At 37.3% G+C, this 27792-nt stretch overlaps 103 pseudogenes; all 103 read right to left on the bottom strand.

Moving 5' to 3' along the window:
• Positions 1-115: 115 nt before the first annotated feature.
• On the bottom strand, positions 116-234 carry LOC148486836 (5S ribosomal RNA; annotated as a pseudogene).
• A 117-nt stretch (positions 235-351) lies between these two features.
• Positions 352-470, bottom strand: LOC148486835 (5S ribosomal RNA; annotated as a pseudogene).
• Positions 471-586: 116 nt separating this feature from the next.
• On the bottom strand, positions 587-705 carry LOC148486834 (5S ribosomal RNA; annotated as a pseudogene).
• A 351-nt stretch (positions 706-1056) lies between these two features.
• On the bottom strand, positions 1057-1175 carry LOC148486833 (5S ribosomal RNA; annotated as a pseudogene).
• Positions 1176-1290: 115 nt separating this feature from the next.
• Positions 1291-1409, bottom strand: LOC148486832 (5S ribosomal RNA; annotated as a pseudogene).
• Positions 1410-1525: 116 nt separating this feature from the next.
• On the bottom strand, positions 1526-1644 carry LOC148486831 (5S ribosomal RNA; annotated as a pseudogene).
• Positions 1645-1760: 116 nt separating this feature from the next.
• On the bottom strand, positions 1761-1879 carry LOC148486830 (5S ribosomal RNA; annotated as a pseudogene).
• Positions 1880-1995: 116 nt separating this feature from the next.
• LOC148486829 (5S ribosomal RNA) lies at positions 1996-2114 on the bottom strand (annotated as a pseudogene).
• Positions 2115-2464: 350 nt separating this feature from the next.
• On the bottom strand, positions 2465-2583 carry LOC148486828 (5S ribosomal RNA; annotated as a pseudogene).
• A 116-nt stretch (positions 2584-2699) lies between these two features.
• On the bottom strand, positions 2700-2818 carry LOC148486827 (5S ribosomal RNA; annotated as a pseudogene).
• A 116-nt stretch (positions 2819-2934) lies between these two features.
• Positions 2935-3053, bottom strand: LOC148486826 (5S ribosomal RNA; annotated as a pseudogene).
• Positions 3054-3168: 115 nt separating this feature from the next.
• On the bottom strand, positions 3169-3287 carry LOC148486825 (5S ribosomal RNA; annotated as a pseudogene).
• Positions 3288-3403: 116 nt separating this feature from the next.
• Positions 3404-3522, bottom strand: LOC148486824 (5S ribosomal RNA; annotated as a pseudogene).
• Positions 3523-3638: 116 nt separating this feature from the next.
• On the bottom strand, positions 3639-3757 carry LOC148486823 (5S ribosomal RNA; annotated as a pseudogene).
• A 117-nt stretch (positions 3758-3874) lies between these two features.
• LOC148486822 (5S ribosomal RNA) lies at positions 3875-3993 on the bottom strand (annotated as a pseudogene).
• Positions 3994-4109: 116 nt separating this feature from the next.
• Positions 4110-4228, bottom strand: LOC148486821 (5S ribosomal RNA; annotated as a pseudogene).
• A 115-nt stretch (positions 4229-4343) lies between these two features.
• LOC148486820 (5S ribosomal RNA) lies at positions 4344-4462 on the bottom strand (annotated as a pseudogene).
• Positions 4463-4578: 116 nt separating this feature from the next.
• Positions 4579-4697, bottom strand: LOC148486819 (5S ribosomal RNA; annotated as a pseudogene).
• A 116-nt stretch (positions 4698-4813) lies between these two features.
• LOC148486818 (5S ribosomal RNA) lies at positions 4814-4932 on the bottom strand (annotated as a pseudogene).
• Positions 4933-5283: 351 nt separating this feature from the next.
• LOC148486817 (5S ribosomal RNA) lies at positions 5284-5402 on the bottom strand (annotated as a pseudogene).
• A 116-nt stretch (positions 5403-5518) lies between these two features.
• Positions 5519-5637, bottom strand: LOC148486816 (5S ribosomal RNA; annotated as a pseudogene).
• A 115-nt stretch (positions 5638-5752) lies between these two features.
• On the bottom strand, positions 5753-5871 carry LOC148486815 (5S ribosomal RNA; annotated as a pseudogene).
• Positions 5872-5988: 117 nt separating this feature from the next.
• Positions 5989-6107, bottom strand: LOC148486814 (5S ribosomal RNA; annotated as a pseudogene).
• Positions 6108-6223: 116 nt separating this feature from the next.
• LOC148486813 (5S ribosomal RNA) lies at positions 6224-6342 on the bottom strand (annotated as a pseudogene).
• Positions 6343-6458: 116 nt separating this feature from the next.
• On the bottom strand, positions 6459-6577 carry LOC148486812 (5S ribosomal RNA; annotated as a pseudogene).
• Positions 6578-6693: 116 nt separating this feature from the next.
• Positions 6694-6812, bottom strand: LOC148486811 (5S ribosomal RNA; annotated as a pseudogene).
• A 115-nt stretch (positions 6813-6927) lies between these two features.
• LOC148486810 (5S ribosomal RNA) lies at positions 6928-7046 on the bottom strand (annotated as a pseudogene).
• Positions 7047-7162: 116 nt separating this feature from the next.
• Positions 7163-7281, bottom strand: LOC148486809 (5S ribosomal RNA; annotated as a pseudogene).
• Positions 7282-7397: 116 nt separating this feature from the next.
• LOC148486808 (5S ribosomal RNA) lies at positions 7398-7516 on the bottom strand (annotated as a pseudogene).
• A 116-nt stretch (positions 7517-7632) lies between these two features.
• LOC148486807 (5S ribosomal RNA) lies at positions 7633-7751 on the bottom strand (annotated as a pseudogene).
• Positions 7752-7867: 116 nt separating this feature from the next.
• Positions 7868-7986, bottom strand: LOC148486806 (5S ribosomal RNA; annotated as a pseudogene).
• A 116-nt stretch (positions 7987-8102) lies between these two features.
• LOC148486805 (5S ribosomal RNA) lies at positions 8103-8221 on the bottom strand (annotated as a pseudogene).
• A 116-nt stretch (positions 8222-8337) lies between these two features.
• Positions 8338-8456, bottom strand: LOC148486804 (5S ribosomal RNA; annotated as a pseudogene).
• Positions 8457-8572: 116 nt separating this feature from the next.
• LOC148486803 (5S ribosomal RNA) lies at positions 8573-8691 on the bottom strand (annotated as a pseudogene).
• A 117-nt stretch (positions 8692-8808) lies between these two features.
• LOC148486802 (5S ribosomal RNA) lies at positions 8809-8927 on the bottom strand (annotated as a pseudogene).
• Positions 8928-9043: 116 nt separating this feature from the next.
• Positions 9044-9162, bottom strand: LOC148486801 (5S ribosomal RNA; annotated as a pseudogene).
• A 116-nt stretch (positions 9163-9278) lies between these two features.
• Positions 9279-9397, bottom strand: LOC148486800 (5S ribosomal RNA; annotated as a pseudogene).
• A 116-nt stretch (positions 9398-9513) lies between these two features.
• On the bottom strand, positions 9514-9632 carry LOC148486799 (5S ribosomal RNA; annotated as a pseudogene).
• Positions 9633-9748: 116 nt separating this feature from the next.
• On the bottom strand, positions 9749-9867 carry LOC148486798 (5S ribosomal RNA; annotated as a pseudogene).
• A 116-nt stretch (positions 9868-9983) lies between these two features.
• LOC148486797 (5S ribosomal RNA) lies at positions 9984-10102 on the bottom strand (annotated as a pseudogene).
• A 117-nt stretch (positions 10103-10219) lies between these two features.
• Positions 10220-10338, bottom strand: LOC148486796 (5S ribosomal RNA; annotated as a pseudogene).
• Positions 10339-10449: 111 nt separating this feature from the next.
• Positions 10450-10568, bottom strand: LOC148486795 (5S ribosomal RNA; annotated as a pseudogene).
• Positions 10569-10919: 351 nt separating this feature from the next.
• On the bottom strand, positions 10920-11038 carry LOC148486794 (5S ribosomal RNA; annotated as a pseudogene).
• A 116-nt stretch (positions 11039-11154) lies between these two features.
• On the bottom strand, positions 11155-11273 carry LOC148486793 (5S ribosomal RNA; annotated as a pseudogene).
• Positions 11274-11389: 116 nt separating this feature from the next.
• Positions 11390-11508, bottom strand: LOC148486792 (5S ribosomal RNA; annotated as a pseudogene).
• Positions 11509-11623: 115 nt separating this feature from the next.
• On the bottom strand, positions 11624-11742 carry LOC148486791 (5S ribosomal RNA; annotated as a pseudogene).
• Positions 11743-11858: 116 nt separating this feature from the next.
• LOC148486790 (5S ribosomal RNA) lies at positions 11859-11977 on the bottom strand (annotated as a pseudogene).
• Positions 11978-12093: 116 nt separating this feature from the next.
• On the bottom strand, positions 12094-12212 carry LOC148486789 (5S ribosomal RNA; annotated as a pseudogene).
• A 351-nt stretch (positions 12213-12563) lies between these two features.
• On the bottom strand, positions 12564-12682 carry LOC148486788 (5S ribosomal RNA; annotated as a pseudogene).
• Positions 12683-12798: 116 nt separating this feature from the next.
• Positions 12799-12917, bottom strand: LOC148486787 (5S ribosomal RNA; annotated as a pseudogene).
• Positions 12918-13033: 116 nt separating this feature from the next.
• LOC148486786 (5S ribosomal RNA) lies at positions 13034-13152 on the bottom strand (annotated as a pseudogene).
• Positions 13153-13267: 115 nt separating this feature from the next.
• On the bottom strand, positions 13268-13386 carry LOC148486785 (5S ribosomal RNA; annotated as a pseudogene).
• Positions 13387-13502: 116 nt separating this feature from the next.
• On the bottom strand, positions 13503-13621 carry LOC148486784 (5S ribosomal RNA; annotated as a pseudogene).
• A 116-nt stretch (positions 13622-13737) lies between these two features.
• LOC148486783 (5S ribosomal RNA) lies at positions 13738-13856 on the bottom strand (annotated as a pseudogene).
• Positions 13857-13972: 116 nt separating this feature from the next.
• LOC148486782 (5S ribosomal RNA) lies at positions 13973-14091 on the bottom strand (annotated as a pseudogene).
• Positions 14092-14207: 116 nt separating this feature from the next.
• On the bottom strand, positions 14208-14326 carry LOC148486781 (5S ribosomal RNA; annotated as a pseudogene).
• A 115-nt stretch (positions 14327-14441) lies between these two features.
• LOC148486780 (5S ribosomal RNA) lies at positions 14442-14560 on the bottom strand (annotated as a pseudogene).
• A 116-nt stretch (positions 14561-14676) lies between these two features.
• Positions 14677-14795, bottom strand: LOC148486779 (5S ribosomal RNA; annotated as a pseudogene).
• A 116-nt stretch (positions 14796-14911) lies between these two features.
• On the bottom strand, positions 14912-15030 carry LOC148486778 (5S ribosomal RNA; annotated as a pseudogene).
• Positions 15031-15380: 350 nt separating this feature from the next.
• On the bottom strand, positions 15381-15499 carry LOC148486777 (5S ribosomal RNA; annotated as a pseudogene).
• A 116-nt stretch (positions 15500-15615) lies between these two features.
• On the bottom strand, positions 15616-15734 carry LOC148486776 (5S ribosomal RNA; annotated as a pseudogene).
• A 116-nt stretch (positions 15735-15850) lies between these two features.
• LOC148486775 (5S ribosomal RNA) lies at positions 15851-15969 on the bottom strand (annotated as a pseudogene).
• A 115-nt stretch (positions 15970-16084) lies between these two features.
• Positions 16085-16204, bottom strand: LOC148486774 (5S ribosomal RNA; annotated as a pseudogene).
• A 116-nt stretch (positions 16205-16320) lies between these two features.
• LOC148486773 (5S ribosomal RNA) lies at positions 16321-16439 on the bottom strand (annotated as a pseudogene).
• Positions 16440-16555: 116 nt separating this feature from the next.
• Positions 16556-16674, bottom strand: LOC148486772 (5S ribosomal RNA; annotated as a pseudogene).
• A 117-nt stretch (positions 16675-16791) lies between these two features.
• On the bottom strand, positions 16792-16910 carry LOC148486771 (5S ribosomal RNA; annotated as a pseudogene).
• Positions 16911-17020: 110 nt separating this feature from the next.
• LOC148486770 (5S ribosomal RNA) lies at positions 17021-17139 on the bottom strand (annotated as a pseudogene).
• Positions 17140-17961: 822 nt separating this feature from the next.
• LOC148486769 (5S ribosomal RNA) lies at positions 17962-18080 on the bottom strand (annotated as a pseudogene).
• A 115-nt stretch (positions 18081-18195) lies between these two features.
• LOC148486768 (5S ribosomal RNA) lies at positions 18196-18314 on the bottom strand (annotated as a pseudogene).
• A 115-nt stretch (positions 18315-18429) lies between these two features.
• LOC148486767 (5S ribosomal RNA) lies at positions 18430-18548 on the bottom strand (annotated as a pseudogene).
• A 116-nt stretch (positions 18549-18664) lies between these two features.
• Positions 18665-18783, bottom strand: LOC148486766 (5S ribosomal RNA; annotated as a pseudogene).
• A 116-nt stretch (positions 18784-18899) lies between these two features.
• LOC148486765 (5S ribosomal RNA) lies at positions 18900-19018 on the bottom strand (annotated as a pseudogene).
• Positions 19019-19134: 116 nt separating this feature from the next.
• On the bottom strand, positions 19135-19253 carry LOC148486764 (5S ribosomal RNA; annotated as a pseudogene).
• Positions 19254-19368: 115 nt separating this feature from the next.
• On the bottom strand, positions 19369-19487 carry LOC148486763 (5S ribosomal RNA; annotated as a pseudogene).
• A 116-nt stretch (positions 19488-19603) lies between these two features.
• Positions 19604-19722, bottom strand: LOC148486762 (5S ribosomal RNA; annotated as a pseudogene).
• A 116-nt stretch (positions 19723-19838) lies between these two features.
• On the bottom strand, positions 19839-19957 carry LOC148486761 (5S ribosomal RNA; annotated as a pseudogene).
• Positions 19958-20308: 351 nt separating this feature from the next.
• LOC148486760 (5S ribosomal RNA) lies at positions 20309-20427 on the bottom strand (annotated as a pseudogene).
• A 116-nt stretch (positions 20428-20543) lies between these two features.
• LOC148486759 (5S ribosomal RNA) lies at positions 20544-20662 on the bottom strand (annotated as a pseudogene).
• A 116-nt stretch (positions 20663-20778) lies between these two features.
• Positions 20779-20897, bottom strand: LOC148486758 (5S ribosomal RNA; annotated as a pseudogene).
• A 115-nt stretch (positions 20898-21012) lies between these two features.
• LOC148486757 (5S ribosomal RNA) lies at positions 21013-21131 on the bottom strand (annotated as a pseudogene).
• A 116-nt stretch (positions 21132-21247) lies between these two features.
• LOC148486756 (5S ribosomal RNA) lies at positions 21248-21366 on the bottom strand (annotated as a pseudogene).
• Positions 21367-21482: 116 nt separating this feature from the next.
• Positions 21483-21601, bottom strand: LOC148486755 (5S ribosomal RNA; annotated as a pseudogene).
• Positions 21602-21717: 116 nt separating this feature from the next.
• LOC148486754 (5S ribosomal RNA) lies at positions 21718-21836 on the bottom strand (annotated as a pseudogene).
• A 116-nt stretch (positions 21837-21952) lies between these two features.
• Positions 21953-22071, bottom strand: LOC148486753 (5S ribosomal RNA; annotated as a pseudogene).
• Positions 22072-22186: 115 nt separating this feature from the next.
• Positions 22187-22305, bottom strand: LOC148486752 (5S ribosomal RNA; annotated as a pseudogene).
• Positions 22306-22421: 116 nt separating this feature from the next.
• Positions 22422-22540, bottom strand: LOC148486751 (5S ribosomal RNA; annotated as a pseudogene).
• A 116-nt stretch (positions 22541-22656) lies between these two features.
• On the bottom strand, positions 22657-22775 carry LOC148486750 (5S ribosomal RNA; annotated as a pseudogene).
• A 350-nt stretch (positions 22776-23125) lies between these two features.
• On the bottom strand, positions 23126-23244 carry LOC148486749 (5S ribosomal RNA; annotated as a pseudogene).
• A 116-nt stretch (positions 23245-23360) lies between these two features.
• On the bottom strand, positions 23361-23479 carry LOC148486748 (5S ribosomal RNA; annotated as a pseudogene).
• Positions 23480-23595: 116 nt separating this feature from the next.
• On the bottom strand, positions 23596-23714 carry LOC148486747 (5S ribosomal RNA; annotated as a pseudogene).
• Positions 23715-23829: 115 nt separating this feature from the next.
• LOC148486746 (5S ribosomal RNA) lies at positions 23830-23949 on the bottom strand (annotated as a pseudogene).
• A 116-nt stretch (positions 23950-24065) lies between these two features.
• Positions 24066-24184, bottom strand: LOC148486745 (5S ribosomal RNA; annotated as a pseudogene).
• A 116-nt stretch (positions 24185-24300) lies between these two features.
• LOC148486744 (5S ribosomal RNA) lies at positions 24301-24419 on the bottom strand (annotated as a pseudogene).
• A 117-nt stretch (positions 24420-24536) lies between these two features.
• LOC148486743 (5S ribosomal RNA) lies at positions 24537-24655 on the bottom strand (annotated as a pseudogene).
• A 110-nt stretch (positions 24656-24765) lies between these two features.
• Positions 24766-24884, bottom strand: LOC148486742 (5S ribosomal RNA; annotated as a pseudogene).
• An 822-nt stretch (positions 24885-25706) lies between these two features.
• Positions 25707-25825, bottom strand: LOC148486741 (5S ribosomal RNA; annotated as a pseudogene).
• A 115-nt stretch (positions 25826-25940) lies between these two features.
• Positions 25941-26059, bottom strand: LOC148486740 (5S ribosomal RNA; annotated as a pseudogene).
• A 115-nt stretch (positions 26060-26174) lies between these two features.
• LOC148486739 (5S ribosomal RNA) lies at positions 26175-26293 on the bottom strand (annotated as a pseudogene).
• A 116-nt stretch (positions 26294-26409) lies between these two features.
• Positions 26410-26528, bottom strand: LOC148486738 (5S ribosomal RNA; annotated as a pseudogene).
• Positions 26529-26644: 116 nt separating this feature from the next.
• On the bottom strand, positions 26645-26763 carry LOC148486737 (5S ribosomal RNA; annotated as a pseudogene).
• A 117-nt stretch (positions 26764-26880) lies between these two features.
• LOC148486736 (5S ribosomal RNA) lies at positions 26881-26999 on the bottom strand (annotated as a pseudogene).
• Positions 27000-27110: 111 nt separating this feature from the next.
• Positions 27111-27229, bottom strand: LOC148486735 (5S ribosomal RNA; annotated as a pseudogene).
• Positions 27230-27580: 351 nt separating this feature from the next.
• On the bottom strand, positions 27581-27699 carry LOC148486734 (5S ribosomal RNA; annotated as a pseudogene).
• Between the last annotated feature and the right edge of the window lie 93 nt (positions 27700-27792).

Raw genomic sequence — 27792 nt, 5'->3', positions numbered from 1 at the left:
AGGTGCTGAAAAATATTAACTTTAGACCTCTATTACTTCTTAACTCAAGGAAATTCATTGATAAGTTGAAAAAATTAAATGTAAAATGTAATAGACTGTTATGGCAGTATAAAATTACCTACAGCACCTGGGATTCCTAGGTGGTCTCCCATGCAAGTACTAACCAGGACCAACACTGCATAGCTTCCAAGTTCAGATGAGATTGGGCATGTCCACTGTGGTTTGGCTGTAGGTGCTCAAAAACATTAACTTTAGACCTCTTTTACTTCTTTACTCAAGTAAATTCATTGATAAGTTGAAAAAAATTACATGTAAAATGTAATAGAAAAGAATCTTATGGCAGTATAAAATTACCTACAGAACCTGGGATTCCTAGGTAGTCTCCCATCCAAGTAGAAACCAGTCCCAACACTGCATAGCTTCCAAGATCAGACGAGATTGGGCATGTCCAGTGTGGTTTGGCTGTAGGTGCTCAAAAACATTAACTTTAGACCTGTATTACTTCTTAACTCAAGTTAATTCATTGATAAGCTGAAAAAATTAAATGTTAAATGTAATAGAAAAGAATGCTATGGCAGTATAAAATTACCTACTGCACCTGGTTTTCCCAGGTGGTCTCCCATCCAAGTACGGACCACGCCCAACACTGCATAGCTTCCAAGATAAGACGAGATTGGGCATGTCCAGTGTGGATTGGCTGTAGGTGATCAAAAACATTACCTTTAGACCTCTATTACTTCTTAACTCAAGTAAATTCATTGATAAGTTGAAAAAATTAAATGTAAAATGTAATAGAAAAGAATGTTATGGCAGTATAAAATTACCTACAGCACCTGGTATTCCCAGGTGGTCTCCCAGCCAAGTACTGACCATGCCCAACACTGCATAGCTTCCAAGATCAAACGACAATGGCCATGTCCAGTGTGGTTTGGCTTTAGGTGCTGAAAAATATTAACTTTAGACCTCTTTTACTTCTTAACTCAAGTAAATTCATTGCTAAGTTGAAAAAATGTAATGTAAAATGTAATAGAAAAGAATGTTATGGCTATATAAAATTACCTACAGCACCTGGTATTCCCAGGTGGTCTCCCATCCAAGTACTAACCAGGCCCAACACTGCATAGCTTCCAAGATCAGACGAGATTGGGCATGTCCAGTGTGGTTTGCCTGTAGGTGCTAAAAGCCTTAACTTTAGACCTCTTTTACTTCTTAACTCAAGTAAATTCATTGATAAGTTGAAAAAATTAAATGTAAAATGTAATAGAAAAGACTGTTATTGCAGTATAAAATTACCTACAGCACCTGGGATTCCTAGGTGGTCTCCCATCCAAGTACTAACCAGGTCCAACACTGCATAGCTTCCAAGATCAGACAAGATTGGGCATGTCCAGTGTGGTTTGGCTGTAGGTGCCCAAAAACATTAACTTTAGACCTCTTTTACTTCTTAACTCAAGTAAATTCATTGATAAGTTGAAAAAATTAAATGTAAAATGTAATAGAAAAGAATGTTATGGCAGTATAAAATTACCTACAGCTCCTGGTATTCCCAGGTGGTCTCCCATCCAAGTACTAACTAGGCCCAACACTGCATAGCTTCCAAGATCAGACGAGATTGGGCATGTCCAGTGTGGTTTGGCTGTAGATGCTCAAAAACATTAACTTTAGACCTCTATTACTTCTTAACTCAAGTAAATTCATTGATAAGTTGAAAAAATTAAATTTAAAATGTAATAGAAAAGAATGTTATGGCAGTATAAAATTACCTACAGCACCTGGGATTCCTAGGTGGTCTCCTATCCAAGTACTAAACAGGTCCAACACTGCATAGCTTCCAAGATCAGACGAGATTGGGCATGTCCAGTGTGGTTTGGCTGTAGGTGCTCAAAAACATTAACTTTAGACCTCTTTTACTTCTTAACTCAAGTAAATTTATTGATAAGTTGAAAAAATTAAATGTAAAATGTAATAGAAAAGAAAGTTATGGCAGTATAAAATTTCCTACAGCTCCTGGTATTCCCAGGTGGTCTCCCATCCAAGTACTAACCAGGCCCAACACTGCATAGCTTCCAAGATCAGATGAGATTGGGCATGTCCACTGTGGTTTGGCTGTAGGTGCTCAAAAGCATTAAATTTAGACCGCTTTTACATCTTAACACAAGTAAATTCATTGATAAGTTGAAAAAATTAAATGTAAAATGTAATAGAAAAGAATGTTATGGCAGTATAAAATTTCCTACTGCACCTTGTTTTCCCAGGTGGTCTCCCATCCAAATACTGACCATGCCCAACACTGCATAGCTACCAAGATAAGACGAGATGGGGCATGTCCAGTGTGGATTGGCTGTAGGTGCTCAAAAGTAATAACTTTAGACCTCTTTTAATTTTTAACTCAAGTAAATTCAATGATAAGTTGAAAAATTAAATGTAAAATGTAATAGAAAAGAATGTTATGGCAGTATAAAATTACCTACAGCTCCTGGTATTCCCAGGTGGTCTCCCATCCAAGTACTAACCAGGCCCAACACTGCATAGCTTCCAAGATCAGACGAGATTGGGCATGTCCAGTGTGGTTTGGCTGTAGATGCTCAAAAACATTAACTTTAGACCTCTATTACTTCTTAACTCAAGTAAATTCATTGATAAGTTGAAAAAATTAAATTTAAAATGTAATAGAAAAGAATGCTATGGCTGCATAAAATTACTTACAGCACCTGGTATTCCCAGGTGGTCTCCCATCGAAGTACTAACCAGGCCCAACACTGCATAGCTTCCAAGATCAGACGAGATTGGGCATGTCCAGTGTGGTTTGGCTGTAGGTGCTCAAAAACATTAACTTTAGACCTCTATTACTTCTTAACTCAAGTAAATTCATTGATAAGTTGAAAAAATTAAATGTAAAATGTAATAGAAAAGAATGTTATGGCAGTATAAAATTACCTACAGTACCTGGTAATCCCTGGTGGTCTCCCATACAAGTACTAACCAGGCCCAACACTGCATAGCTTCTAAGTTCAGACGAGATTGGGCATGTCCAGTGTGGTTTGGCAGTAGGTGCTCAAAAACATTAACTTTAGACCTCTTTTACTTCTTAACTCAAGTAAATTCAATGATAAGTTGAAAAATGAAATGTAAAATGTAATAGAAAAGAATGTTATGGAAGTATAAAATGACCTACAGAACCTTGGATTCCTAGGTAGTCTCCCATCCAAGTACAAACCAGTCCCAACACTGCATAGCTTCCAAGATCAGACGAGATCGGGCATGTCCAGTGTGGTTTGGCTGTAGGTGCTCAAAAGCATTAACTTTAGACCTCTATTACTTCTTAACTCAAGTAAATTCATTGATAAGTTGAAAAAATTAAATGTAAAATGTAATAGAAAAGACGGTTATGGCAGTATAAAATTACCTACAGCACCTGGGATTCCTAGGTAGTCTCCCATCCAAGTACTAACCAGTCCCAACACTGCATAGCTTCCAAGATTAGATGAGATTGGGCATGTCCAGTGTGGTTTGGCTGTAGGTGCTCAAAAATATTAACTTTTAACGTCTTTTACTTCTTTACTCAAGTAAATTCATTGATAATTTGAAAAAATTAAATGTAAAATGAAATAGAAAAGACTGTTATGTCAGTATAAAATTACCTATAGCACCTGGTATTCCTAGGTGGTCTCCCATCCAAGTACTAACCAGGCCCTACACTGCATAGCTTCCAAGATCCGATGAGATTGGACATGTCCAGTGTGGTTTGGCTGTAGTTTCTCAAAAATATTAACTTTAGACCTTTATTACTTCTTAACTCAAGTAAATTCAATGATAAGTGGAAAAAAATAAAATGTAAAATGTAATAGAAAAGAATGTTATGGCAGTATAAAATTACCTACAGCACTTGGTATTCCCAGGTGGATTCCCATCCAAGTACTAACCATGCCCAACACTGCATAGCTTCCAAGATCAGACGACATTGGCCATGTCCAGTGTGGTTTGGCTATAGGTGCTGAAAAATATTAACTTTAGACCTCTATTACTTCTTAACTCAAGGAAATTCATTGCTAAGTTGAAAAAATGTAATGTAAAATGTAATAGAAAAGAATGTTATGGCTATATAAAATTACCTACAGCACCTGGTATTCCCAGGTGGTCTCCCATCCAAGAACTAACGAGGCCCAACACTGCATAGCTTCCAAGATCAGACGAGATTGGGCATGTCCAGTGTGGTTTGCCTGTAGGTGCTAAAAGCCTTAACTTTAGACCTCTTTTACTTCTTAACTCAAGTAAATTCATTGATAAGTTGAAAAAATTAAATGTAAAATGTAATAGAAAAGACTGTTATTGTAGTATAAAATTACCTACAGCACCTGGGATTCCTAGGTGGTCTCCCATCCAAGTACTAACCAGGTCCAACACTGCATAGCTTCCAAGATCAGACGAGATTGGGCATGTCCAGTGTGGTTTGGCTGTAGGTGCCCAAAAACATTAACTTTAGACCTCTTTTACTTCTTAACTCAAGAAAATTCATTGATAAGTTGAAAAAATGAAATGTAAAATGTAATAGAATAGAATGTTTTGGGTGTCTAAAATTACCTACAGCACCTGGTATTCCCAGGTGGTCTCCCATCCAAGTACAAACGAGACCCAACACTGCATAGCTTCCAAGATCGGACGAGATTGGGCATGTCCAGTGTGGTTTGGCTGTAGGTGCTCAAAAGAATTACATTTAGACCTCTATTACTTCTTAACTCAAGTAAATTCATTGATAAGTTCAAAAAATTAAATGTAAAATGTAATAGAAAAGAATGTTATGGCAGTATAAAATTACCTACAGCTCCTGGTATTCCCAGGTGGTCTCCCATCCAAGTACTAACCAGGCCCAACACTGCATAGCTTCCAAGATGAGACGAGATTGGGCATGTCCACTGTGGTTTGGCTGTAGGTGCTCAAAAGCATTAAATTTAGACCGCTTTTACTTCTTAACACAAGTAAATTCATTGATAAGTTGAAAAAATTAAATGTAAAATGTAATAGAAAAGAATGTTATGGCAGTATAAAATTTCCTACTGCACCTGGTTTTCCCAGGTGGTCTCCCATCCAAATACTGACCATGCCCAACACTGCATAGCTACCAAGATAAGACGAGATGGGGCATGTCCAGTGTGGATTGGCTGTAGGTGCTCAAAAGTAATAACTTTAGACCTCTTTTACTTCTTAACACAAGTAAATTCATTGATAAGTTGAAAAAATTAAATGTAAAATGTAATAGAAAAGAATGTTATGGCAGTATAAAATTACCTACAGCTCCTGGTATTCCCAGGTGGTCTCCCATCCAAGTACTAACCAGGCCCAACACTGCATAGCTTCCAAGATCAGACGAGATAGGGCATGTCCAGTGTGGTTTGGCTGTAGATGCTCAAAAACATTAACTTTAGACCTCTATTACTTCTTAACTCAAGTAAATTCATTGATAAGTTGAAAAAATTAAATTTAAAATGTAATAGAAAAGAATGTTATGGCTGCATAAAATTACTTACAGCACCTGGTATTCCCAGGTGGTCTCCCATCCAAGTACTAACCAGGCCCAACACTGCATAGCTTTCAAGATCAGACGAGATTGGGCATGTCCAGTGTGGTTTGGCAGTAGGTGCTCAAAAACATTAACTTTAGACCTCTTTTACTTCTTAACTCAAGTAAATTCAATGATAAGTTGAAAAATGAAATGTAAAATGTAATAGAAAAGAATGTTATGGAAGTATAAAATTACCTACAGAACCTGGGATTCCTAGGTAGTCTCCCATCCAAGTACAAACCAGTCCCAACACTGCATAGCTTCCAAGATCAGACGAGATTGGGCATGTCCAGTGTGGTTTGGCTGTAGGTGCTCAAAAGCATTAACTTTAGACCTCTATTACTTCTTAACTCAAGTAAATTCATTGATAATGTTGAAAAAATTAAATGTAAAATGTAATAGAAAAGACGGTTATGGCAGTATAAAATTACCTACAGCACCTGGGATTCCTAGGTAGTCTCCCATCCAAGTACTAACCAGTCCCAAGACTGCATAGCTTCCAAGATCAGACGAGATTGGGCATGTCCAGTGTGGTTTGGCTGTAGGTGCTCAAAAACATTAACTTTAGACCTGTATTACTTCTTAACTCAAGTAAATTCATTGATAAGTTGAAAAAATTAAATGTAAAATGTAATAGAAAAGAATGCTATGGCAGTATAAAATTACCTACTGCACCTGGTTTTCCCAGGTGGTCTCCCATCCAAGTACGGACCACGCCCAACACTGCATAGCTTCCAAGATAAGACGAGATTGGGCATGTTCAGTGTGGATTGGCTGTAGGTGGTCAAAAACATTAACTTTAGACCTCTATTACTTCTTAACTCAAGTAAATTCATTGATAAGTTGAATAAATTAAATGTAAAATGTAATAGAAAAGAATGTTATGGCAGTATAAAATTACCTACAGCACCTGGTATTCCCAGGTGGTCTCCCATCCAAGTACTGACCATGCCCAACACTGCATAGCTTCCAAGATCAAACGACATTGGCCATGTCCAGTGTGGTTTGGCTATAGGTGCTGAAAAATATTAACTTTAGACCTCTTTTACTTCTTAACTCAAGTAAATTCATTGCTAAGTTGAAAAAATGTAATGTAAAATGTAATAGAAAAGAATGTTATGGCTATATAAAATTACCTACAGCACCTGGTATTCCCAGGTGGTCTCCCATCCAAGTACTAACCAGGCCCAACACTGCATAGCTTCCAAGATCAGACGAGATTGGGCATGTCCAGTGTGGTTTGCCTGTAGGTGCTAAAAGCCTTAACTTTAGACCTCTTTTACTTCTTAACTCAAGTAAATTCATTGATAAGTTGAAAAAATTAAATGTAAAATGTAATAGAAAAGACTGTTATTGCAGTATAAAATTACCTACAGCACCTGGGATTCCTAGGTGGTCTCCCATCCAAGTACTAACCAGGTCCAACACTGCATAGCTTCCAAGATCAGACGAGATTGGGCATGTCCAGTGTGGTTTGGCTGTAGGTGCCCAAAAACATTAACTTTAGACCTCTTTTACTTCTTAACTCAAGAAAATTCATTGATAAGTTGAAAAAATGAAATGTAAAATGTAATAGAATAGAATGTTTTGGGTGTCTAAAATTACCTACAGCACCTGGTATTCCCAGGTGGTCTCCCATCCAAGTACAAACGAGGCCCAACACTGCATAGCTTCCAAGATCGGACGAGATTGGGCATGTCCAGTGTGGTTTGGCTGTAGGTGCTCAAAAGCATTACATTTAGACCTCTATTACTTCTTAACTCAAGTAAATTCATTGATAAGTTGAAAAAATTAAATGTAAAATGTAATAGAAAAGAATGTTATGGCAGTATAAAATTACCTACAGCTCCTGGTATTCCCAGGTGGTCTCCCATCCAAGTACTAACCAGGCCCAACACTGCATAGCTTCCAAGATCAGACGAGATTGGGCATGTCCAGTGTGGTTTGGCTGTAGATGCTCAAAAACATTAACTTTAGACCTCTATTACTTCTTAACTCAAGTAAATTCATTGATAAGTTGAAAAAATTAAATTTAAAATGTAATAGAAAAGAATGTTATGGCAGTATAAAATTACCTACAGCACCTGGGATTCCTAGGTGGTCTCCTATCCAAGTACTAAACAGGTCCAACACTGCATAGCTTCCAAGATCAGACGAGATTGGGCATGTCCAGTGTGGTTTGGCTGTAGGTGCTCAAAAACATTAACTTTAGACCTCTTTTACTTCTTAACTCAAGTAAATTTATTGATAAGTTGAAAAAATTAAATGTAAAATGTAATAGAAAAGAATGTTATGGCTGCATAAAATTACTTACAGCACCTGGTATTCCCAGGTGGTCTCCCATCCAAGTACTAACCAAGCCCAACACTGCATAGCTTCCAAGATCAGACGAGATTGGGCATGTCCAGTGTGGTTTGGCTGTAGGTGCTCAAAAACATTAACTTTAGACCTCTATTACTTCTTAACTCAAGTAAATTAATTGATAAGTTGAAAAAATTAAATGTAAAATGTAATAGAAAAGAATGTTATGGCAGTATAAAATTACCTACAGAACCTGGGATTCCTAGGTAGTCTCCCATCCAAGTACAAACAAGTCCCAACACTGCATAGCTTCCAAGATCAGACGAGATTGGGCATGTCCAGTGTGGTTTGGCTGTAGGTGCTCAAAAGCATTAACTTTAGACATCTATTACTTCTTAACTCAAGTAAATTCATTGATAAGTTGAAAAAATTAAATGTAAAATGTAATAGAAAAGACGGTTATGGCAGTATAAAATTACCTACAGCACCTGGGATTCCTAGGTAGTCTCCCATCCAAGTACAAACCAGTCCCAACACTGCATAGCTTCCAAGATCAGATGATATTGGGCATGTCCAGTGTGGTTTGGCTGTAGGTGCTCAAAAATATTAACTTTTAACGTCTTTTACTTCTTTACTCAAGTAAATTCATTGATAATTTGAAAAAATTAAATGTAAAATGAAATAGAAAAGACTGTTATGGCAGTATAAAATTACCTATAGCACCTGGTATTCCTAGGTGGTCTCCCATCCAAGTACTAACCAGGCCCTACACTGCATAGCTTCCGAGATCCGATGAGATTGGACATGTCCAGTGTGGTTTGGCTGTAGTTTCTCAAAAATATTAACTTTAGACCTCTATTACTTCTTAACTCAAGTAAATTCAATGATAAGTGGAAAAAAATAAAATGTAAAATGTAATAGAAAAGAATGTTATGGCAGTATAAAATTACCTACAGCACCTGGTATTCCCAGGTGGATTCCCATCCAAGTACTAACCATGCCCAACACTGCATAGCTTCCAAGATCAGACGACATTGGCCATGTCCAGTGTGGTTTGGCTATAGGTGCTGAAAAATATTAACTTTAGACCTCTATTACTTCTTAACTCAAGGAAATTCATTGATAAGTTGAAAAAATTAAATTTAAAATGTAATAGAAAAGAATGTTATGGCAGTATAAAATTACCTACAGCACCTGGGATTCCTAGGTGGTCTCCTATCCAAGTACTAAACAGGTCCAACACTGCATAGCTTCCAAGATCAGACGAGATTGGGCATGTCCAGTGTGGTTTGGCTGTAGGTGCTCAAAAACATTAACTTTAGACCTCTTTTACTTCTTAACTCAAGTAAATTTATTGATAAGTTGAAAAAATTAAATGTAAAATGTAATAGAAAAGAATGTTATGGCTGCATAAAATTACTTACAGCACCTGGTATTCCCAGGTGGTCTCCCATCCAAGTACTAACCAAGCCCAACACTGCATAGCTTCCAAGATCAGACGAGATTGGGCATGTCCAGTGTGGTTTGGCTGTAGGTGCTCAAAAACATTAACTTTAGACCTCTATTACTTCTTAACTCAAGTAAATTAATTGATAAGTTGAAAAAATTAAATGTAAAATGTAATAGAAAAGAATGTTATGGCAGTATAAAATTACCTACAGAACCTGGGATTCCTAGGTAGTCTCCCATCCAAGTACAAACAAGTCCCAACACTGCATAGCTTCCAAGATCAGACGAGATTGGGCATGTCCAGTGTGGTTTGGCTGTAGGTGCTCAAAAGCATTAACTTTAGACATCTATTACTTCTTAACTCAAGTAAATTCATTGATAAGTTGAAAAAATTTAATGTAAAATGTAATAGAAAAGACGGTTATGGCAGTATAAAATTACCTACAGCACCTGGGATTCCTAGGTAGTCTCCCATCCAAGTACAAACCAGTCCCAACACTGCATAGCTTCCAAGATCAGATGATATTGGGCATGTCCAGTGTGGTTTGGCTGTAGGTGCTCAAAAATATTAACTTTTAACGTCTTTTACTTCTTTACTCAAGTAAATTCATTGATAATTTGAAAAAATTAAATGTAAAATGAAATAGAAAAGACTGTTATGGCAGTATAAAATTACCTATAGCACCTGGTATTCCTAGGTGGTCTCCCATCCAAGTACTAACCAGGCCCTACACTGCATAGCTTCCGAGATCCGATGAGATTGGACATGTCCAGTGTGGTTTGGCTGTAGTTTCTCAAAAATATTAACTTTAGACCTCTATTACTTCTTAACTCAAGTAAATTCAATGATAAGTGGAAAAAAATAAAATGTAAAATGTAATAGAAAAGAATGTTATGGCAGTATAAAATTACCTACAGCACCTGGTATTCCCAGGTGGATTCCCATCCAAGTACTAACCATACCCAACACTGCATAGCTTCCAAGATCAGACGACATTGGCCATGTCCAGTGTGGTTTGGCTATAGGTGCTGAAAAATATTAACTTTAGACCTCTATTACTTCTTAACTCAAGGAAATTCATTGATAAGTTGAAAAAATTAAATGTAAAATGTAATAGACTGTTATGGCAGTATAAAATTACCTACAGCACCTTTGATTCCTAGGTGGTCTCCCATCCAAGTACTAACCAGGCCCAACACTGCATAGCTTCTAAGATCAGATGAGATTGGGCATGTCCAGTGTGCTTTGGCTGTAGGAGCTCAAAAACATTAACTTTAGACCTCTTTTACTTCTTTACTCAAGTAAATTCATTGATAAGTTGAAAAAATTAAATGTAAAATGTAATAGAAAAGAATCTTATGGCAGTATAAAATTACCTACAGAACCTGGGATTCCTAGGTAGTCTCCCATCCAAGTAGAAACCAGTCCCAACACTGCACACCTTCCAAGATCAGACGAGATTGGGCATGTCCAGTGTGGTTTGGCTGTAGGTGCTCAAAAACATTAACTTTAGACCTGTATTACTTCTTAACTCAAGTAAATTCATTGATAAGTTGAAAAAATTAAATGTAAAATGTAATAGAAAAGAATGCTATGGCAGTATAAACTTACCTACTGCACCTGGTTTTCCCAGGTGGTCTCCCATCCAAGTACGGACCACGCCCAACACTGCATAGCTTCCAAGATAAGACGAGATTGGGCATGTCCAGTGTGGATTGGCTGTAGGTGGTCAAAAACATTAACTTTAGACCTCTATTACTTCTTAACTCAAGTAAATTCATTGATAAGTTGAAAAAATTAAATGTAAAATGTAATAGAAAAGAATGTTATGGCAGTATAAAATTACCTACAGCACCTGGTATTCCCAGGTGGTCTCCCATCCAAGTACTGACCATGCCCAACACTGCATAGCTTCCAAGATCAAACGACATTGGCCATGTCCAGTGTGGTTTGGCTATAGGTGCTGAAAAATATTAACTTTAGACCTCTTTTACTTCTTAACTCAAGTAAATTCATTGCTAAGTTGAAAAAATGTAATGTAAAATGTAATAGAAAAGAATGTTATGGCTATATAAAATTACCTACAGCACCTGGTATTCCCAGGTGGTCTCCCATCCAAGTACTAACGAGGCCCAACACTGCATAGCTTCCAAGATCAGACGAGATTGGGCATGTCCAGTGTGGTTTGCCTGTAGGTGCTAAAAGCCTTAACTTTAGACCTCTTTTACTTCTTAACTCAAGTAAATTCATTGATAAGTTGAAAAAATTAAATGTAAAATGTAATAGAAAAGACTGTTATTGCAGTATAAAATTACCTACAGCACCTGGGATTCCTAGGTGGTCTCCCATCCAAGTACTAACCAGGTCCAACACTGCATAGCTTCCAAGATCAGACGAGATTGGGCATGTCCAGTGTGGTTTGGCTGTAGGTGCCCAAAAACATTAACTTTAGACCTCTTTTACTTCTTAACTCAAGAAAATTCATTGATAAGTTGAAAAAATGAAATGTAAAATGTAATAGAATAGAATGTTTTGGGTGTCTAAAATTACCTACAGCACCTGGTATTCCCAGGTGGTCTCCCATCCAAGTACAAACGAGACCCAACACTGCATAGCTTCCAAGATCGGACGAGATTGGGCATGTCCAGTGTGGTTTGGCTGTAGGTGCTCAAAAGAATTACATTTAGACCTCTATTACTTCTTAACTCAAGTAAATTCATTGATAAGTTGAAAAAATTAAATGTAAAATGTAATAGAAAAGAATGTTATGGCAGTATAAAATTACCTACAGCTCCTGGTATTCCCAGGTGGTCTCCCATCCAAGTACTAACCAGGCCCAACACTGCATAGCTTCCAAGATGAGACGAGATTGGGCATGTCCACTGTGGTTTGGCTGTAGGTGCTCAAAAGCATTAAATTTAGACCGCTTTTACTTCTTAACACAAGTAAATTCATTGATAAGTTGAAAAAATTAAATGTAAAATGTAATAGAAAAGAATGTTATGGCAGTATAAAATTTCCTACTGCACCTGGTTTTCCCAGGTGGTCTCCCATCCAAATACTGACCATGCCCAACACTGCATAGCTACCAAGATAAGACGAGATGGGGCATGTCCAGTGTGGATTGGCTGTAGGTGCTCAAAAGTAATAACTTTAGACCTCTTTTACTTCTTAACACAAGTAAATTCATTGATAAGTTGAAAAAATTAAATGTAAAATGTAATAGAAAAGAATGTTATGGCAGTATAAAATTACCTACAGCTCCTGGTATTCCCAGGTGGTCTCCCATCCAAGTACTAACCAGGCCCAACACTGCATAGCTTCCAAGATCAGACGAGATAGGGCATGTCCAGTGTGGTTTGGCTGTAGATGCTCAAAAACATTAACTTTAGACCTCTATTACTTCTTAACTCAAGTAAATTCATTGATAAGTTGAAAAAATTAAATTTAAAATGTAATAGAAAAGAATGTTATGGCTGCATAAAATTACTTACAGCACCTGGTATTCCCAGGTGGTCTCCCATCCAAGTACTAACCAGGCCCAACACTGCATAGCTTCCAAGATCAGACGAGATTGGGCATGTCCAGTGTGGTTTGGCTGTAGGTGCTCAAAAACATTAACTTTAGACCTCTATTACTTCTTAACTCAAGTAAATTCATTGATAAGTTGAAAAAATTAAATGTAAAATGTAATAGAAAAGAATGTTATGGCAGTATAAAATTACCTACAGTACCTGGTAATCCCTGGTGGTCTCCCATACAAGTACTAACCAGGCCCAACACTGCATAGCTTCCAAGTTCAGACGAGATTGGCCATGTCCAGTGTGGTTTGGCAGTAGGTGCTCAAAAACATTAACTTTAGACCTCTTTTACTTCTTAACTCAAGTAAATTCAATGATAAGTTGAAAAATGAAATGTAAAATGTAATAGAAAAGAATGTTATGGAAGTATAAAATTACCTACAGAACCTGGGATTCCTAGGTAGTCTCCCATCCAAGTACAAACCAGTCCCAACACTGCATAGCTTCCAAGATCAGACGAGATTGGGCATGTCCAGTGTGGTTTGGCTGTAGGTGCTCAAAAGCATTAACTTTAGACCTCTATTACTTCTTAACTCAAGTAAATTCATTGATAAGTTGAAAAAATTAAATGTAAAATGTAATAGAAAAGACGGTTATGGCAGTTTAAAATTACCTACAACACCTGTGATTCCTAGGTAGTCTCCCATCCAAGTACTAACCAGTCCCAAGACTGCATAGCTTCCAAGATCAGACGAGATTGGGCATGTCCAGTGTGGTTTGGCTGTAGGTGCTCACAAACATTAACTTTAGACCTGTATTACTTCTTAACTCAAGTAAATTCATTGATAAGTTGAAAAAATTAAATGTAAAATGTAATAGAAAAGAATGCTATGGCAGTATAAAATTACCTACTGCACCTGGTTTTCCCAGGTGGTCTCCCATCCAAGTACGGACCACGCCCAACACTGCATAGCTTCCAAGATAAGACGAGATTGGGCATGTCCAGTGTGGATTGGCTGTAGGTGGTCAAAAACATTAACTTTAGACCTCTATTACTTCTTAACTCAAGTAAATTCATTGATAAGTTGAATAAATTAAATGTAAAATGTAATAGAAAAGAATGTTATGGCAGTATAAAATTACCTACAGCACCTGGTATTCCCAGGTGGTCTCCCATCCAAGTACTGACCATGCCCAACACTGCATAGCTTCCAAGATCAAACGACATTGGCCATGTCCAGTGTGGTTTGGCTATAGGTGCTGAAAAATATTAACTTTAGACCTCTTTTACTTCTTAACTCAAGTAAATTCATTGCTAAGTTGAAAAAATGTAATGTAAAATGTAATAGAAAAGAATGTTATGGCTATATAAAATTACCTACAGCACCTGGTATTCCCAGGTGGTCTCCCATCCAAGTACTAACCAGGCCCAACACTGCATAGCTTCCAAGATCAGACGAGATTGGGCATGTCCAGTGTGGTTTGCCTGTAGGTGCTAAAAGCCTTAACTTTAGACCTCTTTTACTTCTTAACTCAAGTAAATTCATTGATAAGTTGAAAAAATTAAATGTAAAATGTAATAGAAAAGACTGTTATTGCAGTATAAAATTACCTACAGCACCTGGGATTCCTAGGTGGTCTCCCATCCAAGTACTAACCAGGTCCAACACTGCATAGCTTCCAAGATCAGACGAGATTGGGCATGTCCAGTGTGGTTTGGCTGTAGGTGCCCAAAAACATTAACTTTAGACCTCTTTTACTTCTTAACTCAAGAAAATTCATTGATAAGTTGAAAAAATGAAATGTAAAATGTAATAGAATAGAATGTTTTGGGTGTCTAAAATTACCTACAGCACCTGGTATTCCCAGGTGGTCTCCCATCCAAGTACAAACGAGGCCCAACACTGCATAGCTTCCAAGATCGGACGAGATTGGGCATGTCCAGTGTGGTTTGGCTGTAGGTGCTCAAAAGCATTACATTTAGACCTCTATTACTTCTTAACTCAAGTAAATTCATTGATAAGTTGAAAAAATTAAATGTAAAATGTAATAGAAAAGAATGTTATGGCAGTATAAAATTACCTACAGCTCCTGGTATTCCCAGGTGGTCTCCCATCCAAGTACTAACCAGGCCCAACACTGCATAGCTTCCAAGATCAGACGAGATTGGGCATGTCCACTGTGGTTTGGCTGTAGGTGCTCAAAAGCGTTAAATTTAGACCGCTTTTACTTCTTAACACAAGTAAATTCATTGATAAGTTGAAAAAATTAAATGTAAAATGTAATAGAAAAGAATGTTATGGCAGTATAAAATTTCCTACTGCACCTGGTTTTCACAGGTGGCCTCCCATCCAAATACTGACCATGCCCAACACTGCATAGCTACCAAGATAAGACGAGATGGGGCATGTCCAGTGTGGATTGGCTGTAGGTGCTCAAAAGTAATAACTTTAGACCTATTTTACTTCTTAACTCAAGTAAATTCAATGATAAGTTGAAAAATTAAATGTAAAATGTAATAGAAAAGAATGTTATGGCAGTATAAAATTACCTACAGCTCCTGGTATTCCCAGGTGGTCTCCCATCCAAGTACTAACCAGGCCCAACACTGCATAGCTTCCAAGATCAGACGAGATTGGGCATGTCCAGTGTGGTTTGGCTGTAGATGCTCAAAAACATTAACTTTAGACCTCTATTACTTCTTAACTCAAGTAAAATCATTGATAAGTTGAAAAAATTAAATTTAAAATGTAATAGAAAAGAATGTTATGGCTGCATAAAATTACTTACAGCACCTGGTATTCCCAGGTGGTCTCCCATCCAAGTACTAACCATGCCCAACACTGCATAGCTTCCAAGATCAGACGAGATTGGGCATGTCCAGTGTGGTTTGGCTGTAGGTGCTCAAAAACATTAACTTTAGACCTCTATTACTTCTTAACTCAAGTAAATTCATTGATAAGTTGAAAAAATTAAATGTAAAATGTAATAGAAAAGAATGTTATGGCAGTATAAAATTACCTACAGTACCTGGTAATCCCTGGTGGTCTCCCATACAAGTACTAACCAGGCCCAACACTGCATAGCTTCCAAGTTCAGACGAGATTGGGCATGTCCAGTGTGGTTTGGCAGTAGGTGCTCAAAAACATTAACTTTAGACCTCTTTTACTTCTAAACTCAAGTAAATTCAATGATAAGTTGAAAAATGAAATGTAAAATGTAATAGAAAAGAATGTTATGGAAGTATAAAATGACCTACAGAACCTGGGATTCCTAGGTAGTCTCCCATCCAAGTACAAAACCAGTCCCAACACTGCATAGCTTCCAAGATCAGACGAGATTGGGCATGTCCAGTGTGGTTTGGCTGTAGGTGCTCAAAAGCATTAACTTTAGACATCTATTACTTCTTAACTCAAGTAAATTCATTGATAAGTTGAAAATATTAAATGTAAAATGTAATAGAAAAGACGGTTATGGCAGTATAAAATTACCTACAGCACCTGGGATTCCTCGGTAGTCTCCCATCCAAGTACTAACCAGTCCCAACACTGCATAGCTTCCAAGATCAGATGAGATTGGGCATGTCCAGTGTGGTTTGGCTGTAGGTGCTCAAAAATATTAACTTTTAACGTCTTTTACTTCTTTACTCAAGTAAATTCATTGATAATTTGAAAAAATTAAATGTAAAATGAAATAGAAAAGACTGTTATGTCAGTATAAAATTACCTATAGCACCTGGTATTCCTAGGTGGTCTCCCATCCAAGTACTAACCAGGCCCTACACTGCATAGCTTCCAAGATCCGATGAGATTGGACATGTCCAGTGTGGTTTGGCTGTAGCTTCTCAAAAATATTAACTTTAGACCTTTATTACTTCTTAACTCAAGTAAATTCAATGATAAGTGGAAAAAAATAAAATGTAAAATGTAATAGAAAAGAATGTTATCGCAGTATAAAATTACCTACAGCACTTGGTATTCCCAGGTGGATTCCCATCCAAGTACTAACCATGCCCAACACTGCATAGCTTCCAAGATCAGACGACATTGGCCATGTCCAGTGTGGTTTGGCTATAGGTGCTGAAAAATATTAACTTTAGACCTCTATTACTTCTTAACTCAAGGAAATTCATTGATAAGTTGAAAAAATTAAATGTAAAATGTAATAGACTGTTATGGCAGTATAAATTACCTACAGCACCTGGGATTCCTAGGTGGTCTCCCATCCAAGTACTGACCAGGTCCAACACTGCATAGCTTCCAAGATCAGATGAGATTGGGCATGTCCAGTGTGGTTTGGCTGTAGGTGCTCAAAAACATTAACTTTAGACCTCTTTTACTTCTTTACTCAAGTATATTCATTGATAAGTTGAAAAAAATTACATGTAAAATGTAATAGAAAAGAATCTTATGGCAGTATAAAATTACCTACAGAACCTGGGATTCCTAGGTAGTCTCCCATCCAAGTAGAAACCAGTCCCAACACTGCATAGCTTCCAAGATCAGACGAGATAGGGCATGTCCAGTGTGGTTTGGCTGTAGGTGCTCAAAAACATTAACTTTAGACCTGTATTACTTCTTAACTCAAGTAAATTCATTGATAAGTTGAAAAAATTAAATGTAAAATGTAATAGAAAAGAATGCTATGGCAGTATAAAATTACCTACTGCACCTGGTTTTCCCAGGTGGTCTCCCATCCAAGTACGGACCACGCCAAACACTGCATAGCTTCCAAGATAAGACGAGATTGGGCATGTCCAGTGTGGATAGGCTGTAGGTGGTCAAAAACATTAACTTTAGACCTCTATTACTTCTTAACTCAAGTAAATTCATTGATAAGTTGAAAAAATTAAATGTAAAATGTAATAGAAAAGAATGTTATGGCAGTATAAAATTACCTACAGCACCTGGTATTCCCAGGTGGTCTCCCATCCAAGTACTGACCATGCCCAACACTGCATAGCTTCCAAGATCAAACGACAATGGCCATGTCCAGTGTGGTTTGGCTACAGGTGCTGAAAAATATTAACTTTAGACCTCTTTTACTTCTTAACTCAAGTAAATTCATTGCTAAGTTGAAAAAATGTAATGTAAAATGTAATAGAAAAGAATGTTATGGCTATATAAAATTACCTACAGCACCTGGTATTCCCAGGTGGTCTCCCATCCAAGTACTAACCAGGCCCAACACTGCATAGCTTCCAAGATCAGACGAGATTGGGCATGTTCAGTGTGGTTTGCCTGTAGGTGCTAAAAGCCTTAACTTTAGACCTCTTTTACTTCTTAACTCAAGTAAATTCATTGATAAGTTGAAAAAATTAAATGTAAAATGTAATAGAAAAGACTGTTATTGCAGTATAAAATTACCTACAGCACCTGGGATTCCTAGGTGGTCTCCCATCCAAGTACTAACCAGGTCCAACACTGCATAGCTTCCAAGATCAGACGAGATTGGGCATGTCCAGTGTGGTTTGGCTGTAGGTGCCCAAAAACATTAACTTTAGACCTATTTACTTCTTAACTCAAGTAAATTCATTGATAAGTTGAAAAAATTAAATGTAAAATGTAATAGAAAAGAATGTTATGGCAGTATAAAATTACCTACAGTTCCTGGTATTCCCAGGTGGTCTCCCATCCAAGTCCTAACCAGGCCCAACACTGCATAGCTTCCAAGATCAGACAAGATTGGGCATGTCCAGTGTGGTTTGGCTGTAGGTGCTCAAAAGCATTAACTTTAGACATCTATTACTTCTTAACTCAAGTAAATTCATTGATAAGTTGAAACAATTAAATGTAAAATGTAATAGAAAAGACGGTTATGGCAGTATAAAATTACCTACAGCACCTGGGTATCCTAGGTAGTCTACCATCCAAGTACAAACCAGTCCCAACACTGCATAGCTTCCAAGATCAGATGAGATTGGGCATGTCCAGTGTGGTTTGGCTGTAGGTGCTCAAAAATATTAACTTTTAACGTCTTTTACTTCTTTACTCAAGTAAATTCATTGATAATTTGAAAAAAATAAATGTAAAATGAAATAGAAAAGACTGTTATGGCAGTATAAAATTACCTATAGCACCTGGTATTCCTAGGTGGTCTCCCATCCAAGTACTAACCAGGCCCAACACTGCATAGCTTCCAAGATCAAACGACATTGGCCATGTCCAGTGTGGTTTGGCTATAGGTGCTGAAAAATATTAACTTTAGACCTCTTTTACTTCTTAACTCAAGTAAATTCATTGCTAAGTTGAAAAAATGTAATGTAAAATGTAATAGAAAAGAATGTTATGGCTATATAAAATTACCTACAGCACCTGGTATTCCCAGGTGGTCTCCCATCCAAGTACTAATGAGGCCCAACACTGCATAGCTTCCAAGATCAGACGAGATTGGGCATGTCCAGTGTGGTTTGCCTGTAGGTGCTAAAAGCCTTAACTTTAGACCTCTTTTACTTCTTAACTCAAGTAAATTCATTGATAAGTTGAAAAAATTAAATGTAAAATGTAATAGAAAAGACTGTTATTGCAGTATAAAATTACCTACAGCACCTGGGATTCCTAGGTGGTCTCCCATCCAAGTACTAACCAGGTCCAACACTGCATAGCTTCCAAGATCAGACGAGATTGGGCATGTCCAGTGTGGTTTGGCTGTAGGTGCCCAAAAACATTAACTTTAGACCTCTTTTACTTCCTAACTCAAGAAAATTCATTGATAAGTTGAAAAAATGAAATGTAAAATGTAATAGAATAGAATGTTTTGGGTGTCTAAAATTACCTACAGCACCTGGTATTCCCAGGTGGTCTCCCATCCAAGTACAAACGAGACCCAACACTGCATAGCTTCCAAGATCGGACGAGATTGGGCATGTCCAGTGTGGTTTGGCTGTAGGTGTTCAAAAGAATTACATTTAGACCTCTATTACTTCTTAACTCAAGTAAATTCATTGATAAGTTGAAAAAATTAAATGTAAAATGTAATAGAAAAGAATGTTATGGCAGTATAAAATTACCTACAGCTCCTGGTATTCCCAGGTGGTCTCCCATCCAAGTACTAACCAGGCCCAACACTGCATAGCTTCCAAGATGAGACGAGATTGGGCATGTCCACTGTGGTTTGGCTGTAGGTGCTCAAAAGCATTAAATTTAGACCGCTTTTACTTCTTAACACAAGTAAATTCATTGATAAGTTGAAAAAATTAAATGTAAAATGTAATAGAAAAGAATGTTATGGCAGTATAAAATTTCCTACTGCACCTGGTTTTCCCAGGTGGTCTCCCATCCAAATACTGACCATGCCCAACACTGCATAGCTACCAAGATAAGACGAGATGGGGCATGTCCAGTGTGGATTGGCTGTAGGTGCTCAAAAGTAATAACTTTAGACCTCTTTTACTTCTTAACACAAGTAAATTCATTGATAAGTTGAAAAAATTAAATGTAAAATGTAATAGAAAAGAATGTTATGGCAGTATAAAATTACCTACAGCTCCTGGTATTCCCAGGTGGTCTCCCATCCAAGTACTAACCAGGCCCAACACTGCATAGCTTCCAAGATCAGACGAGATAGGGCATGTCCAGTGTGGTTTGGCTGTAGATGCTCAAAAACATTAACTTTAGACCTCTATTACTTCTTAACTCAAGTAAATTCATTGATAAGTTGAAAAAATTAAATTTAAAATGTAATAGAAAAGAATGTTATGGCTGCATAAAATTACTTACAGCACCTGGTATTCCCAGGTGGTCTCCCATCCAAGTACTAACCAGGCCCAACACTGCATAGCTTCCAAGATCAGACGAGATTGGGCATGTCCAGTGTGGTTTGGCTGTAGGTGCTCAAAAACATTAACTTTAGACCTCTATTACTTCTTAACTCAAGTAAATTCATTGATAAGTTGAAAAAATTAAATGTAAAATGTAATAGAAAAGAATGTTATGGCAGTATAAAATTACCTACAGTACCTGGTAATCCCTGGTGGTCTCCCATACAAGTACTAACCAGGCCCAACACTGCATAGCTTCCAAGTTCAGACGAGATTGGCCATGTCCAGTGTGGTTTGGCAGTAGGTGCTCAAAAACATTAACTTTAGACCTCTTTTACTTCTTAACTCAAGTAAATTCAATGATAAGTTGAAAAATGAAATGTAAAATGTAATAGAAAAGAATGTTATGGAAGTATAAAATTACCTACAGAACCTGGGATTCCTAGGTAGTCTCCCATCCAAGTACAAACCAGTCCCAACACTGCATAGCTTCCAAGATCAGACGAGATTGGGCATGTCCAGTGTGGTTTGGCTGTAGGTGCTCAAAAGCATTAACTTTAGACCTCTATTACTTCTTAACTCAAGTAAATTCATTGATAAGTTGAAAAAATTAAATGTAAAATGTAATAGAAAAGACGGTTATGGCAGTTTAAAATTACCTACAGCACCTGGGATTCCTAGGTAGTCTCCCATCCAAGTACTAACCAGTCCCAAGACTGCATAGCTTCCAAGATCAGACGAGATTGGGCATGTCCAGTGTGGTTTGGCTGTAGGTGCTCACAAACATTAACTTTAGACCTGTATTACTTCTTAACTCAAGTAAATTCATTGATAAGTTGAAAAAATTAAATGTAAAATGTAATAGAAAAGAATGCTATGGCAGTATAAAATTACCTACTGCACCTGGTTTTCCCAGGTGGTCTCCCATCCAAGTACGGACCACGCCCAACACTGCATAGCTTCCAAGATAAGACGAGATTGGGCATGTCCAGTGTGGATTGGCTGTAGGTGGTCAAAAACATTAACTTTAGACCTCTATTACTTCTTAACTCAAGTAAATTCATTGATAAGTTGAATAAATTAAATGTAAAATGTAATAGAAAAGAATGTTATGGCAGTATAAAATTACCTACAGCACCTGGTATTCCCAGGTGGTCTCCCATCCAAGTACTGACCATGCCCAACACTGCATAGCTTCCAAGATCAAACGACATTGGCCATGTCCAGTGTGGTTTGGCTATAGGTGCTGAAAAATATTAACTTTAGACCTCTTTTACTTCTTAACTCAAGTAAATTCATTGCTAAGTTGAAAAAATGTAATGTAAAATGTAATAGAAAAGAATGTTATGGCTATATAAAATTACCTACAGCACCTGGTATTCCCAGGTGGTCTCCCATCCAAGTACTAACCAGGCCCAACACTGCATAGCTTCCAAGATCAGACGAGATTGGGCATGTCCAGTGTGGTTTGCCTGTAGGTGCTAAAAGCCTTAACTTTAGACCTCTTTTACTTCTTAACTCAAGTAAATTCATTGATAAGTTGAAAAAATTAAATGTAAAATGTAATAGAAAAGACTGTTATTGCAGTATAAAATTACCTACAGCACCTGGGATTCCTAGGTGGTCTCCCATCCAAGTACTAACCAGGTCCAACACTGCATAGTTTCCAAGATCAGACGAGATTGGGCATGTCCAGTGTGGTTTGGCTGTAGGTGCCCAAAAACATTAACTTTAGACCTCTTTTACTTCTTAACTCAAGAAAATTCATTGATAAGTTGAAAAAATGAAATGTAAAATGTAATAGAATAGAATGTTTTGGGTGTCTAAAATTACCTACAGCACCTGGTATTCCCAGGTGGTCTCCCATCCAAGTACAAACGAGGCCCAACACTGCATAGCTTCCAAGATCGGACGAGATTGGGCATGTCCAGTGTGGTTTGGCTGTAGGTGCTCAAAAGCATTACATTTAGACCTCTATTACTTCTTAACTCAAGTAAATTCATTGATAAGTTGAAAAAATTAAATGTAAAATGTAATAGAAAAGAATGTTATGGCAGTATAAAATTACCTACAGCTCCTGGTATTCCCAGGTGGTCTCCCATCCAAGTACTAACCAGGCCCAACACTGCATAGCTTCCAAGATCAGACGAGATTGGGCATGTCCACTGTGGTTTGGCTGTAGGTGCTCAAAAGCGTTAAATTTAGACCGCTTTTACTTCTTAACACAAGTAAATTCATTGATAAGTTGAAAAAATTAAATGTAAAATGTAATAGAAAAGAATGTTATGGCAGTATAAAATTTCCTACTGCACCTGGTTTTCACAGGTGGCCTCCCATCCAAATACTGACCATGCCCAACACTGCATAGCTACCAAGATAAGACGAGATGGGGCATGTCCAGTGTGGATTGGCTGTAGGTGCTCAAAAGTAATAACTTTAGACCTATTTTACTTCTTAACTCAAGTAAATTCAATGATAAGTTGAAAAATTAAATGTAAAATGTAATACAAAAGAATGTTATGGCAGTATAAAATTACCTACAGCTCCTGGTATTCCCAGGTGGTCTCCCATCCAAGTACTAACCAGGCCCAACACTGCATAGCTTCCAAGATCAGACGAGATTGGGCATGTCCAGTGTGGTTTGGCTGTAGATGCTCAAAAACATTAACTTTAGACCTCTATTACTTCTTAACTCAAGTAAAATCATTGATAAGTTGAAAAAATTAAATTTAAAATGTAATAGAAAAGAATGTTATGGCTGCATAAAATTACTTACAGCACCTGGTATTCCCAGGTGGTCTCCCATCCAAGTACTAACCATGCCCAACACTGCATAGCTTCCAAGATCAGACGAGATTGGGCATGTCCAGTGTGGTTTGGCTGTAGGTGCTCAAAAACATTAACTTTAGACCTCTATTACTTCTTAACTCAAGTAAATTCATTGATAAGTTGAAAAAATTAAATGTAAAATGTAATAGAAAAGAATGTTATGGCAGTATAAAATTACCTACAGTACCTGGTAATCCCTGGTGGTCTCCCATACAAGTACTAACCAGGCCCAACACTGCATAGCTTCCAAGTTCAGACGAGATTGGGCATGTCCAGTGTGGTTTGGCAGTAGGTGCTCAAAAACATTAACTTTAGACCTCTTTTACTTCTAAACTCAAGTAAATTCAATGATAAGTTGAAAAATGAAATGTAAAATGTAATAGAAAAGAATGTTATGGAAGTATAAAATGACCTACAGAACCTGGGATTCCTAGGTAGTCTCCCATCCAAGTACAAAACCAGTCCCAACACTGCATAGCTTCCAAGATCAGACGAGATTGGGCATGTCCAGTGTGGTTTGGCTGTAGGTGCTCAAAAGCATTAACTTTAGACATCTATTACTTCTTAACTCAAGTAAATTCATTGATAAGTTGAAAATATTAAATGTAAAATGTAATAGAAAAGACGGTTATGGCAGTATAAAATTACCTACAGCACCTGGGATTCCTCGGTAGTCTCCCATCCAAGTACTAACCAGTCCCAACACTGCATAGCTTCCAAGATCAGATGAGATTAGGCATGTCCAGTGTGGTTTGGCTGTAGGTGCTCAAAAATATTAACTTTTAACGTCTTTTACTTCTTTACTCAAGTAAATTCATTGATAATTTGAAAAAATTAAATGTAAAATGAAATAGAAAAGACTGTTATGTCAGTATAAAATTACCTATAGCACCTGGTATTCCTAGGTGGTCTCCCATCCAAGTACTAACCAGGCCCTACACTGCATAGCTTCCAAGATCCGATGAGATTGGACAAGTCCAGTGTGGTTTGGCTGTAGCTTCTCAAAAATATTAACTTTAGACCTTTATTACTTCTTAACTCAAGTAAATTCAATGATAAGTGGAAAAAAATAAAATGTAAAATGTAATAGAAAAGAATGTTATCGCAGTATAAAATTACCTACAGCACTTGGTATTCCCAGGTGGATTCCCATCCAAGTACTAACCATGCCCAACACTGCATAGCTTCCAAGATCAGACGACATTGGCCATGTCCAGTGTGGTTTGGCTATAGGTGCTGAAAAATATTAACTTTAGACCTCTATTACTTCTTAACTCAAGGAAATTCATTGATAAGTTGAAAAAATTAAATGTAAAATGTAATAGACTGTTATGGCAGTATAAATTACCTACAGCACCTGGGATTCCTAGGTGGTCTCCCATCCAAGTACTGACCAGGTCCAACACTGCATAGCTTCCAAGATCAGATGAGATTGGGCATGTCCAGTGTGGTTTGGCTGTAGGTGCTCAAAAACATTAACTTTAGACCTCTTTTACTTCTTTACTCAAGTAAATTCATTGATAAGTTGAAAAAAATTACATGTAAAATGTAATAGAAAAGAATCTTATGGCAGTATAAAATTACCTACAGAACCTGGGATTCCTAGGTAGTCTCCCATCCAAGTAGAAACCAGTCCCAACACTGCATAGCTTCCAAGATCAGACGAGATAGGGCATGTCCAGTGTGGTTTGGCTGTAGGTGCTCAAAAACATTAACTTTAGACCTGTATTACTTCTTAACTCAAGTAAATTCATTGATAAGTTGAAAAAATTAAATGTAAAATGTAATAGAAAAGAATGCTATGGCAGTATAAAATTACCTACTGCACCTGGTTTTCCCAGGTGGTCTCCCATCCAAGTACGGACCACGCCAAACACTGCATAGCTTCCAAGATAAGACGAGATTGGGCATGTCCAGTGTGGATAGGCTGTAGGTGGTCAAAAACATTAACTTTAGACCTCTATTACTTCTTAACTCAAGTAAATTCATTGATAAGTTGAAAAAATTAAATGTAAAATGTAATAGAAAAGAATGTTATGGCAGTATAAAATTACCTACAGCACCTGGTATTCCCAGGTGGTCTCCCATCCAAGTACTGACCATGCCCAACACTGCATAGCTTCCAAGATCAAACGACAATGGCCATGTCCAGTGTGGTTTGGCTACAGGTGCTGAAAAATATTAACTTTAGACCTCTTTTACTTCTTAACTCAAGTAAATTCATTGCTAAGTTGAAAAAATGTAATGTAAAATGTAATAGAAAAGAATGTTATGGCTATATAAAATTACCTACAGCACCTGGTATTCCCAGGTGGTCTCCCATCCAAGTACTAACCAGGCCCAACACTGCATAGCTTCCAAGATCAGACGAGATTGGGCATGTTCAGTGTGGTTTGCCTGTAGGTGCTAAAAGCCTTAACTTTAGACCTCTTTTACTTCTTAACTCAAGTAAATTCATTGATAAGTTGAAAAAATTAAATGTAAAATGTAATAGAAAAGACTGTTATTGCAGTATAAAATTACCTACAGCACCTGGGATTCCTAGGTGGTCTCCCATCCAAGTACTAACCAGGTCCAACACTGCATAGCTTCCAAGATCAGACGAGATTGGGCATGTCCAGTGTGGTTTGGCTGTAGGTGCCCAAAAACATTAACTTTAGACCTATTTACTTCTTAACTCAAGTAAATTCATTGATAAGTTGAAAAAATTAAATGTAAAATGTAATAGAAAAGAATGTTATGGCAGTATAAAATTACCTACAGTTCCTGGTATTCCCAGGTGGTCTCCCATCCAAGTCCTAACCAGGCCCAACACTGCATAGCTTCCAAGATCAGACAAGATTGGGCATGTCCAGTGTGGTTTGGCTGTAGGTGCTCAAAAGCATTAACTTTAGACATCTATTACTTCTTAACTCAAGTAAATTCATTGATAAGTTGAAACAATTAAATGTAAAATGTAATAGAAAAGACGGTTATGGCAGTATAAAATTACCTACAGCACCTGGGATTCCTAGGTAGTCTCCCATCCAAGTACAAACCAGTCCCAACACTGCATAGCTTCCAAGATCAGATGAGATTGGGCATGTCCAGTGTGGTTTGGCTGTAGGTGCTCGAAAATATTAACTTTTAACGTCTTTTACTTCTTTACTCAAGTAAATTCATTGATAATTTGAAAAAAATAAATGTAAAATGAAATAGAAAAGACTGTTATGGCAGTATAAAATTACCTATAGCACCTGGTATTCCTAGGTGGTCTCCCATCCAAATACTAACCAGGCCCTACACTGCATAGCTTCCGAGATCCGATGAGATTGGACATGTCCAGTGTGGTTTGGCTGTAGTTTCTCAAAAATATTAACTTTAGACCTCTATTACTTCTTAACTCAAGTAAATTCAATGATAAGTGGAAAAAAATAAAATGTAAAATGTAATAGAAAAGAATGTTATGGCAGTATAAAATTACCTACAGCACCTGGTATTCCCAGGTGGATTCCCATCCAAGTACTAACCATGCCCAACACTGCATAGCTTCCAAGATCAGACGACATTGGCCATGTCCAGTGTGGTTTGGCTATAGGTGCTGAAAAATATTAACTTTAGACCTCTATTACTTCTTAACTCAAGGAAATTCATTGATAAGGTGAAAAAATTAAATGTAAAATGTAATAGACTGTTATGGCAGTATAAAATTACCTACAGCACCTTTGATTCCTAGGTGGTCTCCCATCCAAGTACTAACCATGCCCAACACTGCATAGCTTCTAAGATCAGATGAGATTGGGCATGTCCAGTGTGCTTTGGCTGTAGGTGCTCAAAAACATTAACTTTAGACCTCTTTTACTTCTTTACTCAAGTAAATTCATTGATAAGTTGAAAAAATTAAATGTAAAATGTAATAGAAAAGAATCTTATGGCAGTATAAAATTACCTACAGAACCTGGGATTCCTAGGTAGTCTCCCATCCAAGTAGAAACCAGTCCCAACACTGCACACCTTCCAAGATCAGACGAGATTGGGCATGTCCAGTGTGGTTTGGCTGTAGGTGCTCAAAAACATTAACTTTAGACCTGTATTACTTCTTAACTCAAGTAAATTCATTGATAAGTTGAAAAAATTAAATGTAAAATGTAATAGAAAAGAATGCTATGGCAGTATAAACTTACCTACTGCACCTGGTTTTCCCAGGTGGTCTCCCATCCAAGTACGGACCACGCCCAACACTGCATAGCTTCCAAGATAAGACGAGATTGGGCATGTCCAGTGTGGATTGGCTGTAGGTGGTCAAAAACATTAACTTTAGACCTCTATTACTTCTTAACTCAAGTAAATTCATTGATAAGTTGAAAAAATTAAATGTAAAATGTAATAGAAA

Source organism: Taudactylus pleione, unplaced genomic scaffold, assembly GCF_031769625.1.
Source record: "Taudactylus pleione unplaced genomic scaffold, aTauple2 ptg000550l, whole genome shotgun sequence".
Taxonomy (NCBI): Eukaryota; Metazoa; Chordata; class Amphibia; order Anura; family Myobatrachidae; genus Taudactylus; species Taudactylus pleione.
This window is presented reverse-complemented; position numbering and strand designations above follow the sequence as displayed.